Below are 21,730 nucleotides of genomic sequence, written 5' to 3' on the forward strand. Positions count from 1 at the left end.
AGCAAAGTCCAATATTTTTGGAAAAGGTATCTTGAGAGTCTTCCCTCTGCATGAGGGAACGTATATTTCTGCGAGTAGGGGTTGAACATTTAGATGGTCCTTATTAACTATCACACAACCTTTGAATTCTTGCATTAACCTTCACTGAATGTGATACAGATAGGGCTTAGTCTGTACATTCTTCATTTACCAAGTTAGGCGAGGATTAGAGGTCGAATTAACCCCTTGCACTTGACCACGGATGTAAAAAAAAACCAGACTAAACAAAAAAGAGAAGGGAGAGAGAAAGAGAGAGAGAGAGATTCTTGCAGGATGTTTTGGGGAAAACTCAGTGTACCGCAGACCCCATGCAGGAGCGGAAGATGGAAAATCATGACCACTAGAAAAGAGGAGGCCAAGACAATGAGACAAATTGAGAAGAAGGTCATGAAACAGGATTCACCATTAAAGGCTAAAGGAACCAGTGAACAGAAGGGAACCAGGGACCCAAAAGGAATCAAACAAGGGGAAAAAAAACAATGGTGAAGAGTTGAACAAGTCGAGTGCGAACTATATCGAAAAGTGAAAATCGAACTTTTCTGGCAATTTGTTATTGCCAGAAAAGGGAGCCCTATACAGGTTGGGTTAGTTTAACAATATTGACCCGAAAGTGTGCCTGATTGTAGTGCTCCTTTGGGGGCTTGGCTGTGCATGTGAGTCTGGGAAAGTGTGTATGCGTATTTTCGACTTTGGCAGTGCCATCTCTTCCAAGTTTTTAGTCTCTTATAGCCAAACGTGCCTTGCAAGCTGAAACAGGGTGATTCGACTTTGGTCCAAAGATTCCTGATTCATGCTACTTTTCCAGGTTAACTATAAAATGTTCTCATTTAGATAATTTGTATGCAACTTTAGCTAGTACGGATATGGCCTGGGTCTGCGTGGACCAAACGCTGGAGTACCCCGTACCCGAAAGTTTATTGAACATCCAACAGAAACTGATCACATCAAACAAGTGAAACATCCTCTCCCCACTTTCCACTAAGATGCGCCCACCTCTCACCATTTCTCGTCGCTACAGGTTTTACGCACACTAAGCGAGGCTGTCCAGCTGTGTTGGAAACAATACTTTATCTCACTTTTCATGGCAAGATCTCCATTTTCATCTCCTGCTCATGAGAATTAAAGAGCTTGCATATCTCTCCATCAGGATGGTCCACTCTCCACTTTCTGTAAGTTGCACCTAAACATTTCTAGTGTAATGCATAGAGCACACATGCAGTTTCACTGCTGAATTCCTGTTCAAATCAACTCATTGTGACAGGAAGCAACTCAACTTCGGTAGGCGTATGGAAAACCGGAAATTATGGCAGCCCGAATATTGGGACATGCACAAAACGAAAGGCCTATTTGTCTGAAAATGTGTGCTTGGATCTCGGGTTCTAGAATATGGGTATGGTGACTTGTGGTTGGGCTATGGATTCAAAAATACTCCATGTTTGAGAATGTATGGTTGGGTTTTGGGTTCCATAATGACCCTTTGTTAGATGTGTGGTCTAATTTTGGAATCTGAAATATCCTTTTGTTTGCTGATGTCTGCCTCAGTGTTGGACCGCAGAATATTGCCATATTTGAAGATTTCTGGTTGGGTTTTAGATTCCAGAAGGCCTTGCTATTTGGTGATTTCTCAAGGTATGCACCCAAATTCTGGAACAAGATTCCCTCAGCATCACAACTGCTTCTGCCGCCCTGCAATTCGGAAAGGAACTAAAGACACCCACTTGGGAAAACGCCATTTTCTGCACTCGGTTGCTTTCCAGCAGGGATCCCACTAGGCAAATGCAATTCAATACATGTGTACGCCAGTAACTGGATGTCCCTTTAAAGATGTCCGCTTCTCCACTCTATGCCCTGCAGTGCTGACAACTGCTCCTATTCACAGGCGTAACACCAAACCACACAGTTTATACCACCAGTGACCCTAAAGACATGCCTATACAGCAATAATTTGGGATTCATTCCGTTGTCATAGGCTAGCGCCAAGACGCCTCTGGGCATAAAAGCGCTGTACAAAACTCGAAATCAAATCAATCCCAATTGCCCTTAGTAAGCCCTCAAACTCGGGGTGCGCACTTTACGGTTACCTTCTGCCACGCTCAACATTTTCTTGTTTCAAGTATGAAAAATATTATTATTAAGTAAAGAAGACACAGTTTTAGGCTGCAGGGTGCAGCTTCTCAGCAGTTTATAAAAGGGCTGATCTTAAGTTCCTATGAGAAGGACAATGGTCCCCTCATGGCATCCATAAAAGTAACATGTGCTACATTGAATATCATTAAACTGGGCAATAGTAACACAGTAGTATATAGCACGTTGAAACGGGTTGAGTGTTTATGAAGCACTATATAGACATATTTTCATTAGCAATAGTAGTAATATGATTGCTGCTGTTACTTCTGCTATTTTTCTCATAGTTATTATTATTATTCATACCTTCGTATTCATGCTTTTCTCAAGGTAGGGAGTAGTGATGGAGCTTCCACAGGAGCTTTACAGGTCTGACCGACCATTTGGTGGCAGTACTTTTGTCATCACTGTATACCATGTAATGCGCTATGATACCCTCACAGGTCAAGTTTGCGCTCTACAAAACACAAAAATAAATAAATAAATAAAAATAAAAGAAGACAAGATGGCGCATACAACGTCAAGAAGTGAAAATGACCCTGCCCCCAACGCCTCCCCCACCCCTCTCAATGCTCACCCCAACCCCCCCCCCCCGCCCTCTAAGGGAGCCTGCACGGACACACTTCCTGTTTTAGTTCCTCAGCACTGCACTTGGAAATCACCGGCAGGAAAGGCATCATTCCAGTTTCCCTTCCAGTGCACAGGTTCACTATAGTCCGAAGCGCCGCCCCCCCCCCCCACCTCTCCCAAGGCATTGCGTGTCTTTACGTTTCCCATGAGTACTGCCATCTTGAAATCAAATCAAAATTGTGCTGAAAATAGTCCGCACGCCATTGGGTGTGCTGAACGCGCCACACCTTTGTTCTCCTGGGACCTATAAATAGAAGATTTCCTGGAAGTAAAGAGGTCACTGCAGTTTGAAAGGGGCCAGAGAGCGTGCTAATCCGAATGTGTACATTATCTGCAGGGGTCACTGTCCTTCGTCTGTTTCTTTATCTCCTGGTTGACTCACTGGCACCCTTTCTGAGGAATATCTGAGTTTATCCGTAATAACAATGTTTGGATTGGCTCATGGTTGAGCCGTATCTTTCCCTTCTCCTTATTTGATCGTGGTCTACCCTCGCAATGAGCCAGATGACTCCTACAGAGTGTCATGGACCCCACCAATCTAGTGCAAAGAAGCCCCTTGAGCTAGAATCCACCCAAGATGATTCTCGCTGGCCTACAGATGTCCAAAGGCCCATCCTCCATCGCCATTTCAAGCTTACTGCCTCTACTGCGGGACTATCACAATGCCAAGGATAGGGACGCGTTAGCTGATGGCTTCCTGGAAGGCTTCAGAATCACTTACCTGGGTCCCAGGGTTAGCAGGGATGCAGATAACCTTAGGTCAGCAAGGGATCACCCTGAGGTGGTCGGGGAGAAAATTGCTAGAGAGCTGGTGCTGGGGAGGGTGGCAGGCCCTTTCAGGCTTCCTCCCTTCCCAGATCTTGTGGTCTCACCATTTCTCATAATTGGGCGTAGTCCCCAAGAAGGAGCCAGGGTCTTTCAGGCTGATCCAACACCTTTCCTTCCCCGATGGCGACTCTGTAAATTCATGGCTGGAGGAGGGCTCATGCTCTGTCTCCTGCTGCTCACTGGACATGGCCATAGACATCGTTAGGAGGGCCGGGATTGGGGCATGGTTGTCGAAAGCCGACATTGAATCAGCATTCAGATTGCTGACGGTCCACCCGGAGAGCCAACACCTTTTAGGTTTCAAGTGGCAAGGGGACTTCTTTTTTGACAAATGCATGCCCATGGGATGCGCGGTCTCCTGCGCCTTTTTTGAGGCTTCCAGCTCTTTCCTGCAGTGGGTACTCTCAGTGAAATACAAGGTCAAGGCAGTGACCCACTACCTGGATGACTTCTTATTCATTGGGAGGGATGGTAAGCAGGTATGCAGCGAGGGGCTCCAATGCTTTATGGATCTGGCCAGACACCTCGGGGTGCCGTTGGCACCCGGCAAGACTGAAGGCCCTGCGCAGGTCCTCACTTTCCTGGGTATCGAGTTGGACACAGTTAAGGGTGTGTCTAGGCTCCCTACCGGGAAGGTGCAGGCCTTGCAACAGGACATTCAGAATCTGCTGGGGAGACACAAGGCACCTTTAGGGGTCATCTAGAGCCGCCTAGGAAAACTCAATTTTGCGGCGAGAGTCATTCCTGTGGGTAGGGTCTTTGCTAGGAGACTGGCGAGAGCTACCGCGAAGGTTGTCAAGCGACACCACTTTTTCAAGTTGTCCCCGGGCCTGAAGAAGGACCTGGCCATGTGGGTGGAGTTCCTGTCCGACTTCAACGGGACTGTGATCTGGAGGGCTCCTTGGGTAGACAGTCCGGAAATCAGTATGTTCACGGACGCCTCAGGCAGAGAAGGCTTTGGGACAATCCTGGGCGAACAATAGTGCGCACAGGAGTGGCCCAACGCATGGCGCATGCGCTGCATCACGTCCAACATCACGGTGCTGGAGCTCTTCCCCATTGTCATCGCTCTTCACCTTTGGCCTAAGGCCTTGTCTGACAGAAAGGTCCTATTTTGGTCAGACAACATGGCGGTGGTTCAGGCGGTAAATGGGCAATCAGCCAAATGCCCGTTGGTGCTATGCTTACTGAGGGAGCTTGCCAGAGGGAGCCTGTGCTGCAATATTGAGTTTAGGGCTAGACATATAGAGGGAGTCAAAAACGTGGCTGCTGATGCTTTCTCTCGTTTTCAGTGGGACCGTTTCCGGGCGGCCTGGCCAAGGGCGAGAGCAGAGATGACCCCCTTCCCACCAACCCTCTGGCGGATCTTGGAGTGGAGCAGGAGTTGAGAGCCCTGGGGGAGAGATCTCTGGCCCCAGGTACGAGGAAAGGCTATGGGAGCCACCTGTCAGCATTTAACAAAATAGTGGAGGACATGGGACTGCAAGGGTTATCTCTGGAAGATAAAGTGCAGGCGTTTGTAGTTTGGGCCAAGAGACAAGGTAAATCCCATTCCTGGGTGTGTGGTCACCTGGCCGCAGTCAGCCACGATGCCAAGCTGAGAGGGGGTCAGGACCCAGCTAAGTCATTCGCCATCAGGGCAGCATTGAAGGGTTGGTCTAGGGAGGAGCCTAGGGTCTGGGACGGCAGATCCCCCATTGATTTCCCCATCCTCCGTGCCATGCTAGATGAGCTAGCCACTGTAACCCATTCACCCATTGAGGCTTCCCTGTTTTCAGCAGCATTCTGCCTAGCCTTCTTTGGAGCTTTTCGCATCAGTGAATTAGTGGCTCGCTCCAAAAGGGACAGTTCAGGGGACGCCTTGGGTGTGGCGGACATTAGCTTGGACACCTAAGGAAGTCCAAGACAGACCAGGCAGGAAAGGGGGTACTGATTGAGTTATGCCCACTGGGGGATTCTAGGTACTGCCCTGTTTCACTAGTCAGGTCCTACCTTGCGCTCCGCCCCCCAGCGCCCGGGTACCTCCTTATCCATGCAGACCTCGGCCCGCTCACCAAGTACCAGTTGGATAAAATCATGATTGCATGTCTTTCCAGAGCAGGCCTACTTAGCCAGGGCAAGAAGTTCTCCAGCCACTCGTTCAGAATAGGGGCAGCCACCGCGGCTTACAAAGCAGGCATGCAGCCTGCAAGCGTGCAGAAAGTGGGGCGATGGGAGTCCCTATGTTACAAGCGGTATATCCGCCCATGAGGAATTTGTAGTGGCTTTGATTGCAGTGTTTTGTGTTCCACCGTTGCTTTGTGTGCAGTGTTCTTTTACGTGTTTTATTAATTCAGAGTTTTGAACCGTGTCCTTTGTCTTAGCAGGGTCGACAGTGTGGGTCATGGGGCACTCCACCATCTCCACGTTAGCCCGTTGGGCAACGGTCAGGAACTGGTCCCGTGGATTCCCAAACGGAGAGTTTGTGTGGTTAGGGTTTCCAGGCTGGCATTGGAACAGCCTCAGGAATAAACTCGAACTATCTCTAGCCTCACTCGGAACCCCTCCAAACCACTTGGTCATTCACTTGGGGGGCAACGATCTCACGAACCTAGGACGAACTGTTTTACTTCACAAGATGAAGAGTGACTTGGGGGAGGTCTGCAAACGCAGGTGGCAATGTGAGGTATGGTGGCCAGAGATCGTGCCACGCAGGATATGGCTCGGTGAAAAATCCTGTGAAGCAATTGAGAGGTCTAGGAGAAGAGTCAACAGCGCCATGTGCAAGTTTACAGAGCAGAGGGGATTGGGATTCGTCAGGCATGAAATGATTCAGGAGAGGACAAAGGGCTATTTTGAGGCGGACGGGGTCCACCTCTCACCTGTAGGGTTGGACCCTTTTCTCCTGGACTTACAGGAAGCACTGCAGTTGAAAGGTTGCAGGTAAAGACAGTAAGCTATGTAGTGGGGGGGCCCGGGCTGCGAAGGTTGTCGCTGCCCGGGCTGTGGCGGTGTTACAGGGAGATCCGGAAGCAGAGAGCTGCTTCACGGTACCTCAGCGGGCATATAGGGGTGCCAGAGAATAAGACCAGGGGCCTCAGGGGAGGTTCCTGGAACCAGTGTCGGCGTCCCAGTAGTCCTTCGGGCGGTTGTGGGCCTGTGCAACCGGGGCTTGCCTAGCTACGCTCCGCCCCGCAAGGGGTGGAGTATGATCATTACCATAAGGGGCAGCACGTAGGTGGTTCGCCACGGTGCTGCCTGGCTCATCAGGCGGGCAGGTGGCGAGAATGCGGCCTGTCCTTGGATCGCCCGTAAGCTAACCCACTATGATTACATAACGTGTATGTAAATAAACCTGCATCAGCTTTTCCCAAATTAATAACACTGGTGTGTAGTGTGTTATTTGCGGGATGCATGCTTGTGTTGCGGGGTGGGGGGGGCCTGTTGCCATGATGTTACTATGCGGCTGCCCGAGGCCACCCGGTGGCCACTCAAGAGGGCAGCCCTCTAGTAACAGAGGGCTCCCACCCAACCCCCCCATCTTGGTCACCCACTCCTTCCTCGGCAGGAGGAGTTCCAAGCGAGCAGCTGGGGAGGGGGGCAGGCTGTGATGTCACGTCCGGTGCAGCAGGCAGGGCGAGGGGTATTTAAGTCCCCCTCGCCATTTTCTCTGCCTCTTTGCTGCACCGGACACGTTGTGGTGACCTCGGCGTTGAGGACACACTTTTTCCCTCCCGACCGCTCACCCTGTGTGTCCGGTTTGGGTGCGGACAGTGGAACCTTTTAATGTGTTAATTATCGTTGCAGGCCGAGTTACAGGGCGATCCGGAAGCAGAGAGGTGCAGCACGGTACCTCAGCGGGCACATAAGGGTGCCAGAGCCTAAGACCAGGGGCCTCAGGGGAGGTTCCTGGAACCAGTGTCGGCGTCCCAGTAGTCCTTCGGGCGGTTGTGGGCCTGTGCAACCGGGGCTTGCCTAGCTACGCTCCGCCCCGCAAGGGGTGGAGTATAATCATTACCATAAGGGGCAGCACGTAGGTGGTTCGCCACGGTGCTGCCTGGCTCATCAGGCGGGCAGGTGGCGAGAATGCGGCCTGCCCTTGGATCGCCCGTAAGCTAACCCACTATGATTACATAACGTGTATGTAAATAAACCTGCATCAGCTTTTCCCAAATTAATAACACTGGTGTGTAGTGTGTTATTTGCGGGATGCATGCTTGTGTTGCGGGGTGGGGGGGCCTACTGCCATGATGTTACTATGAGTTTATCCGTAATAACAATGTTTTGATTGGCTCATGGTTGAGCCGTATCTTTCCCTTCTCCTTATTTGATCGTGGTCTACCCTCGCAATGAGCCAGATGACTCCTACAGAGTGTCATGGACCCCACCAATCTAGCGCAAAGAAGCCCCTTGAGCTAGAATCCACCCAAGATGATTCTCGCTGGCCTACAGATGTCCAAAGGCCCATCCTCCATCGTCAAGCTTACTGCCTCTACTGCGGGACTATCACAATGCCAAGGATAGGGCCGCATTAGCTGATGGCTTCCTGGAAGGCTTCAGAATCCCTTACCTGGGTCCCAGGGTTAGCAGGGATGCAGATAACCTTAGGTCAGCAAGGGATCACCCTGAGGTGGTCGGGGAGAAAATTGCTAGAGAGCTGGCGCTGGGGAGGGTGGCAGGCCCTTTCAGGCTTCCTCCCTTCCCAGATCTTGTGGTCTCACCATTTCTCATAATTGGGCGTAGTCCCCAAGAAGGAGCCAGGGTCTTTCAGGCTGATCCAACACCTTTCCTTCCCCGATGGCGACTCTGTAAATTCATGGCTGGAGGAGGGCTCATGCTCTGTCTCCTACTGCTCACTGGACATGGCCATAGACATTGTTAGGAGGGCCGGGATTGGGGCATGGTTGTCGAAAGCCGACATTGAATCAGCATTCAGATTGCTGACGGTCCACCCGGAGAGCCAACACCTTTTAGGCTTCAAGTGGCAGTGGGACTTCTTTTTTGACAAATGCATGCCCATGGGATGCGCGGTCTCCTGCGCCTTTTTTGAGGCTTCCAGCTCTTTCCTGCAGTGGGTACTCTCAGTGAAATACAAGGTCAAGGCAGTGACCCACTACCTGGATGACTTCTTATTCATTGGGAGGGATGGTACGCAGGAATGCAGCGAGGGGCTCCAATGCTTTATGGACCTGGCCAGACACCTCAGTGTGCAGTTGGCACCCGGCAAGACTGAAGGCCCTGCGCAGGTCCTCACTTTCCTGGGTATCGAGTTGGACACAGTTAAGGGTGTGTCTAGGCTCCCTACCGGGAAGGTGCAGGCCTTGCAACAGGACATTCAGAATCTGCTGGGGAGAGACAAGGCACCTTTAGGGGTCATCTAGAGCCTCCTAGGAAAACTCAATTTTGCGGCGAGAGTCATTCCTGTGGGTAGGGTCTTTGCTAGGAGACTGGCGAGAGCTACCGCGAAGGTTGTCAAGCGACACCACTTTTTCAAGTTGTCCCCAGGCCTGAAGAAGGACCTGGCCATGTGGGTGGAGTTCCTGTCCGACTTCAACGGGACTGTGATCTGGAGGGCTCCTTGGGTAGACAGTCCGGAAATCAGCATGTTCACGGACGCCTCAGGCAGAGAAGGCTTTGGGGCAATCCTGGGTGAACAATGGTGCGCACAGTAGTGGCCCAACGCATGGCGCAAGCGCGGCATCACGTCCAACATCACGGTGCTGGAGCTCTTCCCCATTGTCATCGCTCCTCACCTTTGGCCTAAGGCCTTGTCTGACAGAAAGGTCCTATTTTGGTCAGACAACATGGCGGTGGTTCAGGCTGTAAATGGGCAATCAGCCAAATGCCCGTTGGTGCTATGCTTACTGAGGGAGCTTGCCAGAGGGAGCCTGCGCTGCAATATTGAGTTTAGGGCTAGTCATATAGAGGGAGTCAAAAACGTGGCTGCTGATGCTCTCTCTCGTTTTCAGTGGGACCGTTTCCGGGCGGCCTGGCCAAGGGCGAGAGCAGAGATGACCCCCTTCCCACCAACCCTCTGGCGGATCTTGGAGTGGAGCAGGAGTTGAGAGCCCTGGGGGAGAGATCTCTGGCCCCAGGTACGAGGAAAGGCTATGGGAGCCACCTGTCAGCATTAAACAAAATAGTGGAGGACATGGGACTGCAAGGGTTATCTCTGGAAGATAAAGTGCAGGCGTTTGTAGTTTGCGCCAAGAGACAAGGTAAATCCCTGGGTGTGTGGTCACCTGGTCGCAGTCAGCCACGATGCCAAGCTGAGAGGGGGTCAGGACCCAGCTAAGTCATTCGCCATCAGGGCAGCATTGAAGGGTTGGTCTAGGGAGGAGCCTAGGGTCTGGGACGGCAGATCCCCCATTGATTTCCCCATCCTCCGTGCCATGCTAGATGAGCTAGCCACTGTAACCCATTCTTCCTTTGAGGCTTCCCTGTTTTCAGCAGCATTCTGCCTAGCCTTTTATGGAGCTTTTCGCATCAGTGAATTTGTGGCTCGCTCCAAAAGTGACAGTTCAGGGGACGCCTTGGGTGTGGCGGACATTAGCTTGGACACCTAAGGAAGTCCAAGACAGACCAGGCAGGAAAGGGGGTACTGATTGAGTTATGCCCACTGGGGGATTCTAGGTACGGCCCTGTTTCACTAGTCAGGTCCTACCTTGCGCTCCGCCCCCCAGCGCCCGGGTACCTCCTTATCCATGCAGACCTCGGCCCGCTCACCAAGTACCAGTTGGATAAAATCATGATTGCATGTCTTTCCAGAGCAGGCCTACTTAGCCAGGGCAAGAAGTTCTCCAGCCACTCGTTCAGAATAGGGGCAGCCACCGCGGCTTACAAAGCAGGCATGCAGCCTGCAAGCGTGCAGAAAGTAGGGCGCTGGGAGTCCCTATGTTACAAGCGGTATATCCGCCCATGAGGAATTTGTAGTGGCTTTGATTGCAGTGTTTTGTGTTCCACCGTTGCTTTGTGTGCAGTGTTCTTTTACGTGTTTTATTAATTCAGAGTTTTGAACCGTGTCCTTTGTCTTAGCAGGGTCGACAATGTGAGTCATGGGGCACTCCACCATCTCCACGTTAGCCCGTTGGGCAATGGTCAGGAACTGGTCCCGTGGATTCCCAAACACAGAGTTTGTGTGGTTAGGGTTTCCAGGCTGGCATTGGAACAGCCTCAGGAATAAACTCAAACTATCTCTAGCCTCACTCGGAACCCCTCCCAACCACTTGGTCATTCACTTGGGGGGCAACGATCTCACGAACCTAGGACAAACTGTTTTACTTCACAAGATGAAGAGCGACTTGGGGGAGGTCTGCAAACCCATGGGGCAATGTGAGGTATGGTGGTCAGAGATCGTGCCACGCAGGGTATGGCTCGGTGCAAAATCCTGTGAAGCAATTGAGAGGTCTAGGAGAAGAGTCAACAGCGCCATGTGCAAGTTTACAGAGCAGAGGGGATTGGGATTTGTCAGGCATGAAATAATTCAGGAGAGGACAAAGGGCTATTTTGAGGCAGACGGGGTCCACCTCTCACCTGTAGGGTTGGACCTTTTTCTCCTGGACTTACAGGAAGCACTACAGTTGAAAGGTTGCAGGTAAAGAGAGTAAGCTATGTAGTGGGGGGGCCCGGGCTGCGACGGTTGCCGCTGCCCGGGCTGTGGTGGAGTTACAGGGCGATCCGGAAGCAGAGAGGTGCAGCACGGTACCTCAGCGGGCACATAAGGGTGCCAGAGCCTAAGACTAGGGGCCTCAGGGGAGGTTCCTGGAACCAGTGTCGGCGTCCCAGTAGTCCTTTGGGCGGTTGTGGGCATGTGCAACCGGGGCTTGCCTAGCTACGCTCCGCCCCGCAAGGGGTGGAGTATAATCATTACCATAAGGGGCAGCACGTAGGTGGTTCGCCACGGTGCTGCCTGGCTCATCAGGCGGGCAGGTGGCGAGAATGCGGCCTGCCCTTGGATCGCCCGTAAGCTAACCCACTATGATTACATAACGTGTATGTAAATAAACCTGCAGCAGCTTTTCCCAAATTAATAACACTGGTGTGTAGTGTGTTATTTGCGGGATGCATGCTTGTGTTGCGGGGTGGGGGGGCCTATTGCCATGATGTTACTATGAGTTTATCCGTAATAACAATGTTTTGATTGGCTCATGGTTGAGCCGTATCTTTCACTTCTCCTTATTTGATCGTGGTCTACCCTCGCAATGAGCCAGATGACTCCTACAGAGTGTCATGGACCTCACCAATCTAGCGCAAAGAAGCCCCCTGAGCTAGAATCCACCCAAGATGATAAACATGCAGCGGTTGGTTTTGTGGACCCAACCACGTGCCAGTTGACTCATGTTTTAGAAGAGGATCCTATGTGACACTGGTGTTGAATTTGGAGGCACCTGTGTGAGTGTCACTACTTGTGCAATGTGCCCCTCAAGCCGCCCCTTTGCTCAAGTTGGTACAGTGAGGTCATGCAGAAGTGATCTGCTGTTCAACAGCTTGAATCCCAGCAAGCCTAACACCACCCTCCAATCTTCAGCGGTCGTTAAATTACGCACCATTAAATGGGGTAACCAGTCACTTGCATCACTTAGAAATGGAAGAAGTGTGATAAAGCACTATATAAAACTATTATTGTGGGATTGCATGAGGATTTGCCCCTGCTTGGCCTTAACAGCATCTGTTAATAATCACCTAGATACCCAGGGGGAAATTTGCTCTTTACTGATTCAGAAGGGTTGAGCCGGTGACTGCATTTTTTCCAGGTTTTCAACAAATGGATCTTCTGTAAAAGGGTGCGAAAAAAAGGCCATTTTCGGCAGATGTTCCTATTTAAAGTTAGTTCAACTCTTTGGAAATAATTTATAAAGGCATTTGGTAAATAGATTCAACCTATGTGGGCAAAAGTCATGATTCAGGTCTGTAAATTATTATTTGGTATTCACAAAACATGACAATATATCATTAAATAGATTTACATATGGTCAAATTACACAGGAGGAGAATATCTATTTCCAGGGACGGGCGTAGATTTTCAGGGTGGGGATGCCATGGATGGTTGGCGGACAACCACAAACATATGGGTACTCATGAATTTTTACATTCCTTCCTACTGTGGCCATGATGCGAGATTCATGCCTGATAAGGGCAGGAGCAAAACCTTGTTCAGAATGGAAAGGGTGCATCATGCAAGCAGGTGTGAGTGTGGTGAAAAGGGTTTCCTCACAAAGAGTGCACTTTCTGAGGTTCCGTGATTATGAACCCGTTCAATAAAGGTCGTCGTATCTAGACGATTTGGGTATCAGCGAACCGCAAATGACGAGTGCGGTATGTACGAGTGTTTTCGTCATAATCGATCAATGGAAGCACTACGTATTCACGGATTTCGTTCGAACCTACGGGTTCCATTTTGTGTACGGCAGCCATTTTGTGGTTGCCCTCACATAGGCCGATAACTACGGCCAAACAAGTCTTTGGGACACGTACACCTTTAGCTGACTTTTGTGTGACCTGAACGAACTGACTCCCTTGCCCGAAGCGGACCAGGTTGAGCCAGTTCCTTGTTAGGCAGCTGGTCAGATAGAGATCAAAGAGCAGGACATTGCTGAGTTTATGGTACATGCACACACCCTTCTATCTTCCTTCTTATCTGTTTCTGTTCCTTCCTTTTTATGGCTTAATTATGGTTTGAGTTGAGGTCCTTTTAATTATGGGTTCGTCCGGCCTGTCCGAGCAAGAATGTTGGATTTTGCCTAGTCATTTCTGGTGGGCTGGACAACGGAAAGTGGGTTTGTCGTTATGCGATACTTTTGAAATGTCACTGTTCGATTGATCCGTTTGTAAATAATTGATGCTATTCAGGAATGTGATATATGGTATAAAAGACGAGGTCTCGCTCTATAAATTTGTGCAGTCTCTAGCGAACCACCCGTGTTGTGCTTCGAAGACCTCTGTTCCTGGTTGCAGCCAATAAATTTGGTCTTTGACGTCACTGAGAAGTGTCCTGTGTCTCTGTTTACCAAGGCTGGGCAACTCGAAGACATCTGGCGTTTTCACTGGCGCCGCTGGGTTCTAAAACCCGGTTCTTCAGTCCCCTAAAGTAAACCAAGGTTATCCAAGGGCTTGTGTGTGCTTGCCTCCTGTTAGGACGTCTCAGGACCATCAAAGACATCATATGCAGCCCATGAACTTCTCTGCTAAGAGTTCTGACCTGCCAAATTGTGCTAATTCCAGTTGAGGGCTCTTGAGGTGCCTTCTTCTGCAAGAAAAGAAGACTATCTAAGCACCGATCTACAGCGCCTGTTTTGCAGCTGCAAGCTTGCAGTTGAAAAACCAACACATCACCACGGTGCAGCAGAAGGATTGAAGCAGTGCCTGACATGTGGCCCGAAGATAGCCACAGCCCGAGTCTTGAGCACTGTGTCTCCGACATCCAAGGCACACACTCCGGCTCCAACACGGTCTCTGTTGTGTGCCTGAAGTTTCATCGCATCACCTGCATCGCAGCTGCGAAATCGATGCAGTGCCTGTTTTGCCACCGCATCAACCCAGCATGAGTCTTCATCGACATTTCCCAGAAGTAAGGAACCAAGGCCGCGTGTCCAAAACCTGAAGCATCACCTTCCCTTGCAGACGAGAATTGACGCATCACCTCCCCTGATACAAAGAATCAACGCTTCACCTCCACTGCACCGCAGCAAGGAATATACGCATCACCTCCTCTGGCAGTAAGGAATCGATACATCACCTCCCCTGAAGAGTAAGGAATCAACGCATTGTTTTGTTTTCTGCACCTTATCTCCCCTGTGCCCGTTTTCGTTCTTGATTTTGATGCATACTGGGTACTTTGCACTAAAAAGTGATGCATCCATAGTTTCCTAAGGATTGAAATGTTTTGAACCTTTTAAAAGTGATATCTTTAATTTTGTATGTTGGATTTTTGCTGTTTGGGACTTATTTTAATAAGATAAAGATTGCTTATTTTTATAAACTGGTGGGGTGTTCATGTGTAGTGTTTTCACTGTGTTACTGTGTGTATTTTGTACAAATGCTTTACACGTTCCCTCTGAGATAGGCATGACTGCTCGTACCAAGCTACCCAGGGGGTGAGCAGGGGTTATATGAGTTGTGTAATCCCCTTACCCTGACTAGAAGGAAGGGTCGCTACTTGGATAGGGTGCAAGACATGTAGCCTTATAGCTAGAGTAGTCGACCTCGAAGCTGGGGAACCAGGTTCAAGTCTTGGCAGGGACGCTCACCATCCTGTGATTCAGGGAAAATCACGTAATCTCCCCGTGCCTACCAAAAATGAATGTTTTCACCTGTAATGAAACTGGCGCTCATGTAAAGTGCTCTGATATCTACGGGTCGAGTTCGCGCTTTATAAAACTCTTTTTTTTAAAAACCTAGAGAACCCCATTTCTGACAGTTACCCTCAACTGAAGGTTCCTTTTCACCATGAACAGAAACTGCGGTCCAACCTTTTACTCCCACCATCAACCAAACTGCAGTGCTGCAGAAAAGCTGCACATCCCAGCAAATAACGTAATCAAATTTCTAAAGGCGCCTTGTCTCTTCTTTCTCCACTTTCTAGGGCTCCTCCCTCTAGTTTAAGGATTGTCAGAAAAACACATCCACTGTCCGGAAAAACCACATCCACCTCATCTAGTGCGCAGAAAGAGGCCAGGGGCTTTCAAAATAGAATCCACGGGTTTCTGTTCCTCTGCTCCACTCATAGATAGACGGTATGCACCACACAGGCCACACACATAACACACAAGGGAAAGAACGTGGCTTAACAGCTAGAGCGGTCGACCTTGGAGCTGGGGAACTGGGTTCGAGTCTCGGCAGGGACGCTCAACAGTCTGTGATTCTGGGTAAATCACTTAATCTCCCTGTGCCTAACAAAAATGAATGTGTCCGTCTGTAACGCAACTGGGTGCTCATGTAAAGTGCTCTGATACCTTCATATAAAACTCCTAAAAAATTCTTTTTTTTTAAACACACACATGGGATGTTAGTGCAAGGATCTGGGTTAGGGCACAGATGCCAGCAGCCCTCCACTCCAGTAACACAGATAAAATGATTTGGTCACAACTACTGATTCATGGTATGCTGCCACAATCGCTCTAATGGTAAAACCACGGACAGGGCTGGTAGACCACTGTCCTTCAAATGAGGGCACGCTTCCTGTGTCCCTCCAGGTCACAGGACCTCACTGATGTCAAGAGACAGGTCTAGGCCTTAGCACATGCACTATATTGGCGTGAAGGTGGGGCAAAAATATATTATCAGGGTACCAAGCACTCACAATCGGCCACTGAAGACTAATGTACACCAGTGAGGGGTAATTTCCTTCCCAATACCACCCCGAATCACAGTCAATCGCCCAAATTATATACGCAAAAAATACGGCAGAGCACACAACCTCAAAAACCCTAGAGTTTGCAACCACCCCCCTTTCAGGGGGAACTAGCCCTAATGTATAGTCAAAAATGTAGGCCCACAGGCCTCCCACAGTAACGCAGCCAAGTGGCCCCATGCACCAGTTTCAACATCAATGGCACCTTGAGGCTCCTGCTTTCAACTACAGTTAAATGGATTCCGCCTTTCATCTCTAAGGGCAGTAAATGAGGCTTCCCACCTCTTTGAAGATGAGACAGTGAGAATACTATGAAATGGGATAATAGAGCAATGCTTGGTCTATTTGGAAATCAGTTTGAAATGGCTGTAATAGGTTGAAATGCGTGGTTTCAAAACAGCGCACCATTAAAGTCTCACACCGCAGAAGCACCGGTTTGTGAGTCACATGTGATTCCAGATTGTTGGACAAACTGAGCTTTGCAGAAAGAAACAGTATGTATGTAAGCGCCACACTCAAAGGGGGTTCTTGGCATTACACAAAATATGTTTTTTCATCTAATTCTTTGACATTCATTGCATCGACCTTGGAAGGATGAAAGGCTGAGTGGAAACACTAAGATTCAAACCTGTGACCATGGGTCCTTCTCAGATCCCTGCAGTGGATGCATTAGCCCACCGATCTGCCAGACAGAAAACCGTTTTTTTTTCCTTCCACGAAGGGAAGATTAGAAAGGCTAGTCTGGGCCTTGTAATAGCAGAGCCAGGCCCCTCAAGGGCCCTATAAACGTAAACCGTGCTGTAGTTATTGCTTCCTTCTTACAACCGCATCAGCGTGTGCAGGGGATTACCGCAGACATTGCACCGCTCCCCTCGGGGCACGCTGGAGTAATTTATGAAACAGTTTCACGGCTAAACTGTTTATTGTGGTGTCTAACGCCACGCGCTGATGCGTCCCCGCGGCTGCTTCCGGGGGCGGGGCCTGCAGCCTCAGACCAAACCACAGAAGAGCCATTTAATACAAACACATCCGGTTTGAGCCAGCCTGACTCGATCCTTCTTGTTCATCTGTTGCACCTCTGTACGGTAGAGTAGCCACCTTTAGGGGCCACCTGATCACGGTTTAAGATTCTGCAAAGGCCCGGCCGGACACTATTCTTAAGTAGAACTTTATATGAAATCCTTTGTATGCATTTTTAACATTGCCTTTCTGTCTGTGTTTACTTTAATTATCAGTCAGGAGGCAGTAGAGCAGCTATAGAACACATTTTAAACTGTTTTTGTAGGGACATTAAAATGCTGGTTAAACCGGCCAGGTGGCAGCACACTGTGAGGGCCAGCCATTGCCATGTGAAAGGAGGAGAGGTGGCTTAACTGCCAGAGCTGCCGACCCCGGAACTGTTAAAACCAGGGTTGAATCCCGGCCCCTAGTTTGCACCTTGTGACAGTGGGCAAATCACAGTTTCTCCCTCTGCATAAACACGTGTAAGCATTCTGGTTCTTGTGTTAAGTGCTCTAATTTCCTTGGGCCAAGTTCACACTTTAAAAAAAAAAAACAACTGCAAAAAATGGGTTTTCACTATTATAACCCCATGTCCACTTGGATGCTGAGGTGTGTGGTTTACATCATCTATTGAAATGTTTCTGATTACAGAACTAGAAGAAGATTGGGAAAGGGTTAAATACCATTTGTAAGACTCCTGTATGATTTAAACAATGAGGAGGGATTCATGAAATTAAACATGTAATTGCGAGAACAGAGAGACAGGACAGAAAATATTTATTTAAATGTTTAAATTCAAACAGTGGATTAAATGGGAGAATCTGCAGCGACATCATAAAACTACTGTCAGGGAGAGAACAGTGGACCAAAGGAAAAGTCTTTCAGGAGAGGTCATGAAGGCAGGAGCCCTAACACCTTCTATATGGGATGCCAGAGACAGTGTTTCACTAGTGCTGGCTCTGCGGAGCACAGGGTTGACACCCAGGTAAGTCTACGCATCCAAAAAGGTATCAAATCTGCAAACTGGATGGGCTTGGGGGTCCTCTCTGATGGTCTATGAGCACCACGCAAGAAGGTGAAGAAATAGCGACGTCCTGATTCATATGTATGAATTGCAGAATTTGTACAGTGCTTCATACCCATTTCAAGGCCACAAAGCACTCTAAATAGGGATAGAAAAAGGATGAAGGCCACCAGGCTGCAGCACATTCTGTTTAGTTCTTCAGTTTAAGTTGTACCATTTGAAAGCCTTTGTAGGGGAGTCCAAGGAACTTACGGACAGGTTTGTCCAAATACAATGTCAAGCAGCCAGATTGAGCTGCACCCTGACAGGCCTGCCTCACAAATGCTCAGTTCTCCACAAGCAAAGTCTGACATGAAATTCAAAAGTCTATAAATTAGATAAGGCATATTGAGTGATGGCTCAAGTCACCTTCACAGGTTGGCCCTATACAACCTCCCATCAGTTGTCCTAGGCTAGCCAAATGTCACATGTTCAAATCAGTGCTCAGCCGGCAAATCAATGGGATGCGTCCCTGAAAGTAGAAGGCCCAAGACTTTGAAATGCTTCCAGTCGAAACCTGTGAACAGACCCCCACATGCATCAATCTAGGATTTTGCATTTCTTAAATAGCGAAAATTAAGGAATCGCTATTTAGGAAATGCAAAATGCTATGCACCAAGAAATCCTAAAAGTTTTTAGGATTTCTTAATTTTCGGAAATTGCGATTCCTTAATTGCGAAGTGCAATTAAGGAATGGCATTACATTGATTCCTATGGGCCTAGAGGCCCATAGGAATCAATGTAGTCAATTGGAAGGCAGTAGCAAATTGCGAGTGGCACTTAGAAAATTTCATGGGTGCAGGGGGGGGTCCAAAGGACCCCCCCTGCACCCCTGAAATGCATTTGAAAGTGCATGTTTCACACACACATGTCCTAAGGACATGTGTGTCTGTAACTGGACAGTTTAAAAAATGCATTTTTAAGCATTTTTAAACAATTTCGCAAATTACCACGAGGTTGAACCTCGTGGTAATTTGCACTTCCAATTTGAATAATCGCAATTTTTTTTTAAATGATGCATAGCTTTTAAGGAATCGCAAATTTGCAATTCCTTAAAAGCAATCGCATTTTTGGAATTCGGTAAAAATACCGAATTACTCAAAAATGCTTGATGCATCCCAAACACATATTTAGGAAGTGCAAACGGCCGAATTTACCGATTCGCACCGTTTGCACTTCGTAAATAGGTTGATGCATGTGCCCCAGAATCACCCGAGCCACCTCCTGAACACTGCATTGCTGAGACAATCGTTTGTCTAATTTAATTCAATAAAGGATGAAGTGATCGCCTCTTGTCCAACCAGCAATTTCAGTTGTACCTTGACAATGCTTTACCCCCACACTCCCACCACTGCTGGCTCAGGCTTGGCTCAGAGAAACAGTGTGACATGGTGAAGCAATTGGAACTGAGACCCATCTTTGCATTTTGCCTAGACTCCTACAGGGGTGCACTTAGAGATGACCACAAAAATTGCTTTTAACTCAATATAAATCAAAAATGACTATTGCCTGCCACCAAGGCCATCCTTACAGATTTGGGGGCTGGAATAGACTGAATTGTCACACTTGTAGGAATGTGATGGTTGGTGGTTGTGTTGTTAATACCATTGGCAGCATGGAAGGGGCAATGTGCGGTGCAAGCTACAGTGGCCTCCTGACAACAGCTTTGGCACGTAGTTTTTTACAAATTAAGCACTGGATCCAGGGTCACTGCGTGCTCGCCATCCACGGCGTGATAGCATTCCATCAATATCCTGGCTTTCCAGGGAATGATATTTCCTGGTCTTTGTGCTGCTGTGCAGTGGGGCACTAACTCCCATTATTAGCCCCCATCCGGGTCCTCGCCTTCTGTCGCCTTCAACGGGTGCCCACCCGTGCAGACCAGGCCCCGCTGCCTACCATGGAGCGAGCGCAGCAGGTGTCTGACAGAACCACTGAACTTGTATAACTGCAGCCCATGGACAGCCTTCAAGGGAATTTCTGCCCAGACAACAACGTCCTGGCCAGATGAGATGCTATCAGGGTCAGGCGAAGGCGAGAGGAAGTGATTCTTGGGAAGAAGACGACTTAAAACATGCACATGCCGTAAAAGGCGGGGCATTGTTTCACCCGCTTCCACTGGGCCCACAAGGGTGTGTTGTTGTTATTTCAGCCCCCGCTGTGGATTCCAGTAATGGTCGGCGCTGGCAGCAGCAGCCCAGAGCGTGGCCATGACCCGGAAGTACAAAAAAGGCAGGCCTTCCGAGTGAGTGGGTTTGTGTAATCCGTTCTTTAAACCATTATACAGTTACAGTCAGCCCAGACGTGCACAGAACTGGTGCACCTATATGTTGCTATGCGAACTATGGACTGAATCCACATCGAATGTTAAGAATATGAAAATATATTTGGTGTTCTCCAAACACTGTTTTGCTGACAACTAAAATACATTTACAACTTCGCTAATGCCAAATAAAAAGGAATCCGTATTTTACAGACTTCGAGGATGCTAGAAATGTGTTATAGAAACGTAACTTCACAACTGCTGAGTCTGGCACATACTCTCTTAATATTCTCAAAACCAGAGGCTCAAACTAGTTGGTCTCCAGCATTATGTTCGTTTTCTCCCTTTTAAATTTCCTTTGTGATTCATAATTGTGAAAAGTGAAATTTCTCGCAATGTCTGGCCCTCACCCTTCCTGCACCCAATGTCGCTGAACGGAGCCCCACGTCTTTCTGTATTTTCGACGAGTGACTGAATTACTGATACTTGGCTGTGGTTGGATGGCTCAGTGGACGCATGCATCCACTGTGAGCCTGAGCTTGCCCCGCGGGCAGGGTTTGAAGCCCAGTTTGGCCAGTTTTGGCATTCCATCTTCTGAAAGTCAATAAAATGAGTATCGTTGAGTTGGACAACAATAGACATCTCTAATGTAGCGCCAAGAACATGCATTTTACATCTTATATGATGTTATAGGTAATAACCACAAGGCCAGTATTGGAACCTACAAACCATAAGTCTTGCAAATATTCTAATCAGAGATTGATTCTCAAATAACCAGAATGATGATGACGTAATGCTGTTTGTACAGTTCAGAGTTCTGTTACAAGTAACACTAGAAAATATGCACTAAAGATGTGCATCTGGCAAGTACAGATGTTTAGAAAAAAAACAGTAGGAATGAATCCATTAGGGAAATATTTTTAACTGGGTTTTCCCAGGGCTACCCTTGCCTTCAATGCAACAGTGCATACTAGTTTCTCATAGGGTTAAACCTTGTAGGAGAGTAGCATCTCCCTATAAGGAAGAATAGATTATTTTCTTACTACAGATGTCAGAATATGCCTGCAATAAGAAAATGACATCACTACTTACTTGTAATAACTTATTACATGTAAGTAGTGACATATGTTGGCGCTACTCCTCCCCCTTTCATAGCTTGCCCCATTGGCTAACTGAGCTCATCCAAGCAGGAGTCAGTGTTCAAAATTTAACAGAGAGGCTGTGCTGGTCTACTACTGTGTACGTCCGCCCAGCTGTCTCAGGAGCGGTCAGCCATGAAAGGGCATGCTTGTCTGCCCAGCTGCCCCCTAGTGGCCGCATATGGATTCACCAGCCTTCTGCAGCCTCTCAGAAATGAGAGGCCGCTCACAGTTACTGACAGGCCCCTGAGGCTGCAAATGGCGGGCCAGGCACTACCCACAAATGATATGGGATAACATACCTCCCACTGGCT

The 21,730-nt window shown here is 48.6% G+C and overlaps 1 protein-coding gene across 2 annotated transcripts in view; it reads right to left on the reverse strand.

Annotated features, from left to right (window-relative positions):
* P2RY6 (pyrimidinergic receptor P2Y6) overlaps positions 1-21,730 on the reverse strand; it is a 351,083-nt gene that overhangs the window by 201,776 nt on the left and 127,577 nt on the right. Inside the window, exon 3 of one of the 2 annotated variants that reach the window (XM_086933849.1) lies at positions 2,470-2,620. The exons of the other annotated variant lie outside the window; for it this stretch is intronic. The gene's annotated coding sequence lies outside the window, so the exon portion shown is untranslated. The remainder of the gene's footprint in view (positions 1-2,469; positions 2,621-21,730) is intronic. 2 annotated transcript variants of the gene reach the window in all.

The sequence above is a fragment of the Lissotriton vulgaris genome, chromosome 8 (assembly GCF_964263255.1).
Source record: "Lissotriton vulgaris chromosome 8, aLisVul1.2, whole genome shotgun sequence".
NCBI classification, from domain to species: domain Eukaryota; kingdom Metazoa; phylum Chordata; class Amphibia; order Caudata; family Salamandridae; genus Lissotriton; species Lissotriton vulgaris.